An 11,694-nucleotide genomic window follows, 5' to 3' on the forward strand; every position below is an offset into this window, starting at 1 on the left:
AGTGGAAGACCTCAACCAAACCCAAGCATGTCCTGGATTCCCTATCTTCTCCATAGACCCAGGTGCCTTGGAATTCAGAAGGTAGTGGAGATAGCTTTGTCACTTATATGAATCAAGGATATCCATATACAAGAGAATCTTACATCACATTTATCATTGGTGGAATTCTAAGTCAGTAAACAACAATATGGAGAAATTTTCTCTGATTCCCACAACTTCTCCAAAACAGAAGTTCTATACCCAAAATAAAGCAACTTCATCTGTCTCCATAGTCTAAAGCACCCAGAATTCAAAATAAGCTTTTTAAAAAATGTAAGTTATGCTCACTGACCCTGAGCTCACTCATCATCCCTCCACTACTCACCATGCTACCAGCAGTGAGGCTGCAAAAGGAGACCCAAAAACATAACACACAGATCTGAGTTTGCCACAAAATCCAACCCTCCATGGCGGCCCTCCCCCACCTCCCTTCCTCTTTCCAGTACAGTAAAAACTCTAGTCCTCGGCGGCAGAAGTTTGCTAGGACAGATAGACAGCAGACAAATAAAAACCCTTCAGAAGCAAAAACCTGCTGGGGATTGGGGGGGTAAACAACCCCATAACACCAGCACTGCAAGGCTCTGAACTGCTGCCAATGTGACAAAGATCTCAATTGCTGATGCTGATGCTGGATTGTAAAAACCTTGAGCATCCCTGTGGCAGCTCTCTGAACTGCTGCTACCTTGCTAGAGAACTGAGGAATAGAGAAAGTAGGACAAAATACCACATAGCATCAGAGGTATTGTGCAGCTCCCCACTGATCCTAGGAAGGAGCTCAGTTCCTGGCCAGGGACAGTTCTGACCGACCACCCTAAAGTCTCCTGGGGCAGACAGAGGCTGGTAGACCATGAGTTACCCAGTGTAAGAGGACACTGAGACACTTTGAGATTCAGACCCAGAGGAAACCATCTTCAGAGAGGACAGAGTCAGAAAGGGAACAATAGGAGGAAATTAAGGTGAGGAAAGATTGAAATGGCCAAAGGAGAGAATTTAAAAATCTTGAATATAAGCAGATAAATCAACAGGGAAAAATGGAAGAAAATATAGTTTAATTCTAGCAAATAAGTTCAGGCATCTATGAATAAATACTGCAAAACAAAGGAAAATGATCAAATGCTTGATGGTACAGAAGATCCTGTGGAATGTGAGAAAATGGAACCTTAACACTCTTCTTGAGTGCAATTCCAAAGAGAAATGAGAGAATTATGAGAATAGAAGTTAGGGCCTTCACAACAAAAAACAACAGGCAGCATTGAAAAACTGGAATCTGTGATAGCAAGTCTCAGGAAAGAAACAAAAGAAAGAACAATAGACTGGGAATGCAAAAATATAGAAGTGATGAACAATCTAGAAGACAAGAATCAGAAAATAATGACATTAGAAGAAAATACTGGGGAAGCTAGATATAGTGCCAGGCCTGGAATCATGAAGACATGGGTTCAAATCTGATCTCAATCACTTCCTAACTCTGTGATCCTAAGCAAATTACTTAACTTCATTTGCCTAGTCCTTGCCCTTCTGTCTTAGAACTGTTACTAAGACAGTTCCTAAGGAGAAGGAGGAAGAGGAGGAGGAGGAGGAGGTAAAGGAGATAAGCTCACTCTATGCAAGCAAAACATAATGACCTTGAAAGCAACCTATAAAATCAGAAGTCTCCCAGAAGACATGATGGGACTAAAAAAAAAAAACAAAACCTTAAAAACCCAGTGCAGGAAACATTAGAAAGGAATTACCCAGAGCTTCTAAGCATTAAAAAAAAATTGAATACCATTTACCATTGGTGGTATTGAGCAAGAACTAAGAGAGTGCCTCTTGAGGTTGAAATAAACTTATAACAAAAATTAGGAATGACTATCCACCTGGAGCCCATTGCTAAAGGTAGAATAGATATACTAAGGACAATATCCAGCAATTCTTGGGATAAAAGATAAACCTTCTCCAAGTCCTCTAAAATGATTTGGTGTTGCTGCTCCAGTCAAATTGTAAAGATAGTTTTAGGGTTGTGACTTAAATCTAGATTTAATTGGTCGCCAAGGGAAATCTCAAATAAAATACCCAAGTCAGTCTGGAAATTTATGGTAATTTAATTAATATAGAGGGAAGGAATTTAAGGAGAATGAGGAAAGAGGATATAGGATTTCTCCTGTCTGACCTGTGCCAGGGGGAGTTTAAAATCTCCACCTCTAGGTCTCTGAAGAAGATTAGAGGCTTCTAAGAGGATAAAGTTGGAAAGTAAAGGAGAAAAATCAGCCAGAACTCACCACCAAACCGGACAATAGCTTGTAGCCACGCTAAGATGCCGAAAGGCCTAGCACGCTGCTATCAGCCGATTCTCTGCTGCCAAAGGTCCCAAAGAGAGGAAGTGACCCAAATATATAGATCTTTCACCCTTGTGTCTCCTCCTCTAAATTTTCACGTCTACCAATCACATCAAAGGCTTCTTTTCCAGGACTGCCCATACTTTTAGTTCTCATCTTCTTTTGATTAGATTATATCTTTAGAGTTACTTAACACTTCTTTATTAAGTTCACCTTTTGTGAGTTACTTAACCTTTTTGTAATTAATTTAACCTTTATAGTTACTTAAGACCTTTTTGTATTAAGATCTTAAAATAGACTTAGCTTAAAGTTCTAGCTTCACTATAAGGTAAGAGTTAAGTACATTCATTGTTCAATCAGGAGATTACAATTTTCTCTTCCCCTAAAGTATGGTCTAAGTAGGGTGGAGTAATTTAAAGTTTCCAAGACATTCCTGATTTTGTTAAACTAAGTATCTTCATTGTTACAATTAGGAAATAGCTAAATCCAATCTTCACAAAATAATCCCCAATATTACATGGAAAAGGAGAAGATAATTATATACAAACTTGATATTCCACACTGGTATCCCCTTGGGTTTGGTGTCCTGGGTCCCATAGGGTCCCTGATGTACCTACTATTTTTAACCTGTATCTACATGAACTATATTTAATATTATATACATTCTTTTTTATTTCAATTTTATTTTATTTTTAGTTCCTCTCTCTCCTCACATTTCCCTACTCATTCAGAAGGCAAGAAAAACAAAACCCATTATAAATATGTATAGTCGTATAAAACAAATTCCTTTTGTCATTATCCATGTCCAAAAATAGAAAAAGAAGAATCTGTGCTTCAATCTGCATTGCATCCATCTGCTCTTTCTATATGAATTTGTATAAAATGTTTCATTGTGAGTCTTTGGAATTGTGATAGATCATTGTGTTGGTCAGAGTTAGTAAATCTTCCAAAGTTAACTATCTTTGCTATATTCCTGTTACTGTACAAATTGTTTTCCTGGTTCTACTCACTTCGTTTTGCATCTGTTCATATATATCTCCAAGGTTTTTTTAAATCATTATATTATTTTACAGCACAATAGTATTCATGGGGCATTTAGGTGGCACAGTGGATAGAGTCAGACCTGGATTCAAAAAGACCTGGGTTCAAATCTGACCTTAGACACTTCTTAGTTGTGTGACTCTGGGCTTAACCCCATTTACCTAGTCATTGCTTCTCTATCTTAGAGTTGTTACTAAAGCAGAAAGAGTTTAATTTTTTAATTTTTTAATTTAAATATTTAAAAAATTAATATTCACATTCGTATAACATAAGCTGTTTAGCAATTTTCTATGGCAAGTGTCTCTCTGGTTTCAAATTCTTTGCCACCACAAAAAGGGTAGAGTTTTAAATTGGTCCAACCATTCTGGAGGGCAATTTTGAACTACGTGCAAAGGGCTTTAAATGAATGCCTGCCCTTTGACCCAATCATACCACTGTTGGGTTTGTACTCCAAAGAAATAATAAGGAAAGCAACTTGAACAAAAATATTCATAGTTGTGCTCATTGTGATGGCAAAAAAAATTGGAAAATGAGGGGATGCCCTTCAATTGAGGAATGACTGAACAAATTGTAGTATCTTCTGGTGATGGAATACTATTGTGCTCAAAGGAACAATGAACTGGAGGAATTCCATGTGAACTGGAATAACCTCTAGGAATTGATGCAGAGTGAAAGGAGCAGAACCAGGAGAACATTGTACACAGAGACTGATACACTGTGGTACAATCGAATGTAATGGACTTCTCTACTAGCAGGAACTCGTAAGAAAGAACTGTGGGATCAGAAATGCATTAGAAAAATATATGCTCAATCACATAGTGCAGTAGGGATGTGACTAGGGTTTTGATGTTAAAGGATCATTCTACTGCAAATATGAATAACAATGAAATAGCTTTTGAACAAGGTGCATTTTTATAACCCAGTGGAACTACTTGTCATCTTTGGGAGGGAGGGAGGGAGGAGAAAGTGGGGAGGGGGGAGATTATGAATCATGTAACCATGGAAAAATATTCTAAATAAAAATTTAAAAATTAAAAAAACAAAAAACAAAAAGAAGTGCTCTAAATATTTTTGTACATGACTCCTTTTACTCTTTCTTTGATCTCTTCAAGGTATAAACCTAGTATTGCTGGGTCAAAGAGTATGTACAGTTTAATAGCTTTTAAAACATACTTGAGTTCAAATTGCTTTCCAGAATGGTTGAACTAGTTCACAGCTCCCCCAAGAGCACATTAGTGTATTTTCCCACAGTTCCTTTAGCATTTGTGATTTTCCTTTTTGGTATCTTAGCCAATATGAGGGGTGTGAGGTGGTGCCTCTGAGTCATTTTAATTTGCATTTTCTCTTGTTACTAGTGATTTATAGCAATTTTTCATATGGCTACTGATAGTTCAGATTCCTTTCCCTGAAAACTACCTTTGGCAATTTGTCAGTTGGAGAATGGCTTTTATTCTTATAAAATTGACTCCGTTCTTGACTTAGTCTTAGAAATGAGTCCATTAGGGGGCAGCTGGGTGGCTTTGTGGATTAAGAGCCAGGCCTTGAGATGGGAGGTCTTGGGTTGAAATCTGGCCTCAGACACTTCCTAGCTGTGTGTCCCCCCCTTGCCTAGCCCTTACCACTCTTCTGCCTTGGAACCAATACACAGATTCTAAGAAAGAAAGTAAGGGTTTAAAAAAAGAAGAAATGAGTCCATTATCAGAGAAATGTACTGCAAATATTTTCCCATTTTCTTCTAATTTTAGCTAAATTCATTTTTTGTTAAACTTTTAAATTTTTTATAATCATTTTCTGTCTTGTAAACCTTTCTATCTTTTGTTTGATCGTGACATCTATTCATAAATCTCACAAATCATTTCTCCCATAATCCATTAATTTTCTTATGTTGCTCTTTATAAATATATACCCATTTTGAACACAAATTAGAATATGGTGGGAGATATTCATCAATACCCACTTACTACCAGACTGTGGTACTATGGATTCCCTTGATATTCTTGACTTTTTGTTCCCCCAGATGAATTTTGTTAATAATTTTTCTAGTTCTATAAAGTAATTCTCAGAGAGTTTGGTAGTTATGGCCCTGAATAGGTATGTTAATTTAGGTAGCATTGTCATTTTTATAACATTGACTCAGCCTATAGATGAATAATTAATATTTTCCAATTATTTAGATGTCTTTATTTATGGTATTTTGTAATTGTGTTCATATAGTTCATGTGTGTGTAGACTCCAAAGTATTTTATACTGAAATTAGCTCTTTTTCATGGAATTTCTCTTCCTATCCTTCCTGTTTGGTATTTAGTGATATAAAGCAAAGTAGTAAAGTCTTGACAACATCTGAAAAGAAATGAAAGATTCCATCCTCCAGAGAGTGCAGAGAAAAGAGAAAAGAATCTCTTTGTACAAAAATATTTATAGCAGCTTTTTTTTTTACGATGACAAAGAATTGGGAGTTGAAGGGATGTCCACCAATTAGAGAATGGCTGCACAGGTTGTAGGATGTGCTAGAAGAAATGACAAGAATAACTTAAGAATAACGTGGGGAGATTTATATGAATTCATGCAAAGTGAAAACAACTTATACACAGAAACAACAATGCTGCAGCAATGATCAACTATGAAAGACTGATCAATACAATGATCCAAAACAATTCCAAAGGACTTATGATGAAAAATACCATCCTCCTCCAGAGAGAGAACTGATGAACTCTGAATGTACATTGAAGCACATTTTTTCACTTGATTTTTCTTGCCTTTTTTTTTTAGCAACGTGACTAATATGGAAATGACTTCACATGTTTAACTTCTTGCCTTCTTAATGAGTGGAGAAGGGGCTGGAGGGAGAGAGAGAATTTGAAGCTCAAAAATTTTAAACGAATGTTTAAAAAAAAAGATTGTAGCGCCGTCCTTTTTCTGGCTAAAACTGATGTCACTGCTCATTTGTAAATTTGTCGGGAGAGGAAAAGTCACATCCTTGAGTTATCATAGAGCATCCTTTACACTGACGATGGGCTACTATGAATCAGTGATTGACTTACTCCATGAATCAGTGTCCAGTCTATAGGGAATCCCCAGGGTTAGAGATCTATAAACAACTTCCCACAAATCCCAGAGACATCACAAGCCCATCTATCCGTAGTCTGGAAAACCCTCGGGGCCGCCCTCTCTCCACATCCACTCAGCGAGGAGTCGGTCTAGTCTCCAAAGTCTCCACTGCATTTTGGTATCATGGCTAGTTTTTCTGACATCTGCAACAGTGACAGGCACGTCTCTCTGGTCTCTGGAGCCCCCTACTGGGGCACTAGAGTATAACAAGCCGTGCTGCCACTGCAGAGTCACACTGACGTTTAAAGTCAGATAATGCCGCCATAGCCAATAGGGGTTGGGGTTGGGGAGCAATAACCTTCACCCAGGGCAGCAGAGGCGGGCTCTGGCTTGGAAAGAGGGGCATCCTTGGGCAATTAAGTCAGAAAATTCATAAAGCCTCGTCTTCCTGTTCACATATTCCTTACATGATCTGCAGAGCCCAACGAAAGTCTAATTCTTCTTTTAGGTGAAAACCTGTCAAAAACTTGGAAGTCATCCATCACGTCCCCCTGAAACCTTCCCTTTTACAGCCTCACTAACTGATCTTCATATGGCACGAACTTCAAAGTCCCGGATTGTTCCATTTCGGTAATCAATGTCATTTCTAAAACCTGAAAACAAAGCCCAAGTCAGAGATCAGAACTCGTCCTAGGTGGATACTCTGCCTTCCCTAATGGAAAGGCTGGTTTGGGTTTATTTGTTTTCCATATTGTAACAGACCACTGGAAACTCCAGATCTTTTTCGTATTCCATGCCTGAAAGACCGTACCTCCTCACCGAGGTCTGCCGGCTTCCCTGAAATCCAAACTAAATATCTCCTTCTGGAAAGCTCTTAGTCTCCCTTATTTCTAAGATCTTCCTCTGTTCATTTACCGCTTAAAGTTTGTTTGGACATAGTTGTTTACATGTTGTCCCTCCATGAGACTGTGAGCCCCTCTCTTACCTTTTGTAAAGGAGGCACTTTTAATAGTTTATTAACTTCACTGAAAATTACTGGTCTTTAGCCTCGGTTCCCTGATCTTTATTTTTGAAGTTGACTTTTTAAATATAAGAATATGACTTTGTTTACTTTTTACTTTTCATTGTAATGGCTTTGGCCCACCGCGATTGCCTATCAAAATCTTTTTGTCTCCTGCACGGTCCAAGGTGTCCAGTATGCTTCCTTATCCTGAGCGCCATCTCCATTTGCTCAAATAGCAATGCTGAAGTGGCCGCTTTTTGTGATGACTTTTTGCTATTTATTCATGTCTTGTACCTTCTGGTTCTTCTTGAAGCAAGTACTACCCATAACAGAGCAACATGAGGTTTCTGAGGAATCCACAAACCTTTTGAATTTCTTAATTCTGAACCATGGTTTACATTTTTTTTTCTCCATTACCCTTACTTGTATAAATCCAGGTTTTTAGGTAACTCTGGGCTCACACAGAGCATATTTATTTAACCAAACTCAATAATGGTATCTGTTCCTACCCAGGGTTCCTCAAAGGAACAAAAGAAACTGACTTGTGTTTGGGTCTTTATATACAAAAATGTGAGGCCATGAGCTTTTGGAACTTTCCAAATAAATATAAGGAAAAATAATAAAATAAATAAAATAAAAATAAATTTAAAAAATAAAATAAAGTTGTAAAGACTCTCTTTAAAGTTGACTTTTTTTTTAAATCCTTACCTTCCATCTTGAAGTCAACAGTGTGTATTGGTGCCAAGGCAGAAGATCAATAAGGGCTGGGCAATGGAGGTTAAGTGACTTGCCCAGGGTCACACAGCTGAGAAGTGTCTGAGGTCAGATTTGAACCTAGGACCTCCCATACAGTTGACTTGTTTCAGATTTGAGATCATTTTATACCTAGCAAAAGATATTGAGTAGTTTCATTTGCACCTTATAAAGAATGTGAGGTTCTAAGCCTTGAGGGCTCATTCAATCCATATTTATTACCCAAATCAAGATTTTGGCAGCTGTTATTTGCCAGCATTCAGGACATTTTACTTTTTCAACAAGTTCAGTGTCTTTCTTGCTCACAGTCTTTCCTTCCTAATTCCTATCCTCACTGGGTGACTCCAACATACATACTGACACCCCCTCAAATATCTCAAGCTACCCGTTTCTCAAATTATTTCCTCTCATTTGCTCCACCCCACTTCCACTCTACAGGGATCGAGCCCTTGATCTTGCCATACCTAGTTTCAAATTCATACTCTAAGTCCATCAGCAGAACATAATCTTGTTACTCCACTTCTTCCTCTGCCTTGCAAACTCTAACCCTGTTCTTCCAACACAAAACGACCGTCATTTCTTCCATGCCTCAATTCTTTCCCACACTATCACTTTCCCCATTTTGACGCCTTGATGATGACTCCTACCCTGTCCTCTTCTCCAGTGCCTTTCTTCTCCCTTGATCCCATCACCAATCTTGTCTTGCCAAGTTCCAGCCTGGAATGACACTCATTATTGACTGCCTTTCCTCTTATTCACATGCTACTGAATGAAGATGGAGAAATCACAAAACTGTGCTGAATGTGTCGGCTTCAAATGTTTGTTACATCATCTCAACTGAGCCCTCCGTGCAGCAAAGTAGTCATTTCGTCCTTCTCTGATGGATTTTCTACCCCGGTTAGCAGAGAGAATTTTCTAAATGTTTTCATCTTCCCCAAACCTTCCACAGTTTCCCCCTTCCTTCACTCCCTCCCATGAGAGCCTTCCCTTGTATTTCATGGGGGGGAAATAGAGGTCATTTGTGAGAGCTCCCTCTTCTCTCCTCCTCTTGGACCTCGCAGACATTCTCCTTGCCAAGGCTCAAGTGAGACGGCATCATCCACGTTTGCTCAGTCGTCTTCAATATCGGCTGTAGATTTCGCCACTTTCTACAAACAAGTACACGTTTTCCCCATCCTCAAAAAACAAAACAAAACCCAAACCCTCCCTTGATCTGAACGTCCCTTTAAGCCTTCCTGCCATGCTCTTAACCCTCCCTCATTTGGCTTCTGACTTCATCATTCAACTAATAGTGTCCCCTCCGAAGTTACGGGCGATGTCCTCATTCCGGGTTCTCATCCTTCCTGACTGCTCGGCAGCCGTTGACACTTGATCACTCCCTTCTCTTTTCTACTCTTCTGGCTAGGTTTGGCAGCACTGCTCTCACCTGGTTCTCGCCTACCTGTGTGATTGTTCCTTTACTGGAACTTCATTCCGGTCAGGACCACGAAGGGTGGTTGTCCCCCACTCCCCGGAGGCCTCTGTCCTGTGCCCCCTTTTCTTCTCTTGTATTCTCATTTAGTAATCTCATCGATTCCCCCAGGTTTCATTATCATCTCTATGCAGAAGAGTCCCAGGGCTATTTAACCAGCCCTAGCCTCTCTTCTGATCTCTAATCTCACCACCTGTACCTGCCTCTCAGGGATCTAAAATTAGAGGTCCTGGAGACATCTAGAGTACAGATTCAACACGTCCAAAATGGAATTCATTATCCTTCCCCCCCCCCCAAAACCCATTACACTTCGTAACTTACTAATTATTATTAAGGGCTTTAGGATCTCCCCAGTCACCCAGGGACACAAGCTAGCTCATCCTCAGCTCCTCACTCTCACCTCCTGTATCCAGTCTGTTTGAAATCCTTATCACTCCACATCTCTACCACTACAATAGCGGTATTATTCTTTCAATCTGACTTTTTTTTTTAATTTAAAAGATTTTATTTTAAATTTTTTTCCATGGTTACACAATTCATGTTTTCTCCCTCCCCTCATTCCTCCCACCTCCCAGAGTTGACAAGCAATTCCACTGGGTTATACATAAATATATTATCACTCAAACCCATTTCTATAATATTCATTCCTGTAAAAGAGCAATCTTTAAAACCAAATCCCTAAATCACATACCCACATAAACAAGTGATAAATCACATTTTCCTTCTGCATTTCTGCTCCCACAGTTCTTCCTCTGAATGTGGATAGTGTTCTTTCTCATAAGTCCCTCAGAATTGTCCTGGATCATTGCATTGCTGCTACTAGAGAAGTCCATTACCTTTGATTGTCCCACATGGTTACAGACTCTGTGTATAACGTTCTCCTGCTTCTGCTTATTTCACTGCATCAGTTCATGGAGGTCTTTCCAGTTCTTATAAAAATCCATCAATTCATCATTCCTTTCAGCACAATAGTATCCCATCACCATCAGATACCACAATGTGTTCAGTCATTCTCCAATCGATGGGCTTCCCATCATTTTCCAGTTTTTTGCTACCACGAAGCACGTGGCTATGAATATTTTTGTACAAACAGGTCCTTGACCAGTTTTTTTTTTTATCTCTTTGTGATATTAATCCAGCAGTGCTTTTGCTGGATGGGCACGCATCCAATAGCCTTCCGATTGTTCTCCTTGCCTCATTTCTCCCCAGTCCAAATATACCTCTTAAAATGTCACTGATTTTCCTAAAACTCAGGTCTTCCCTAGTCAATACAGTAGTTCTCTATTGCTCCAAGACCAAATGTCAAATCCTCTGTTGGGCTTTTAAACTTCATAACGTGGACTCCTCCTTTCCTTACTTTGCAGTCTTCTAACAGTCTTCTCTTCCTCCCCTTCAGTGCCGAGGTGGGATCCAGTGACACTAGCCTCTGTGTTGTTTCTCCTGACTCTAGGCATTTTCAAAATTTTATTTTTAAAGCCCTTGCCTTCTGTCTTAGAGCCAATATTAAGAATCAGTTCCAAGACAGAAGAGTGGCAAGGGCTAGGCAGTCGGGGTTAAGGGACTTGCTCAGGGTCACACAGCTAGGAGGTATCTGAGGACAGATCTGAACCCCAGACCTCCTGTCTTCAGACCTAATGCTTTATATCCTCAGTCACCTAGCTGCCCCCTAAACATTTTTACTGGCTGTCCCATATCCCTGGAATTTTCTCTTCATCTCTGTTTCCTGACTTCCTTTAAGTCTCTATTAAAATCCAATCTTCTGCAAGAAGTCTTTCCTGATCATTCTTAATGTCAACCAAAACAGAACAAAGGAAAAAACCTTGTAACATCAAGAGATTTTTTAAAATTACATTATACTTGCAGGCCTGAAAGATTATGAAACAATAACTATTAAATTCATGAATTTGAATATAAGAAAACTTGAATAAAATTGCAGAGTCATCAACAATAATACAATATTGCAGGGAGTTTTAATACTTCCTCTTTCAGAACTAGATAAATAGGGGGCAGATAGGAGGCTC

The sequence above is a fragment of the Monodelphis domestica genome, chromosome 1 (genome assembly GCF_027887165.1).
Source record: "Monodelphis domestica isolate mMonDom1 chromosome 1, mMonDom1.pri, whole genome shotgun sequence".
Classification (NCBI taxonomy): Eukaryota; Metazoa; Chordata; class Mammalia; order Didelphimorphia; family Didelphidae; genus Monodelphis; species Monodelphis domestica.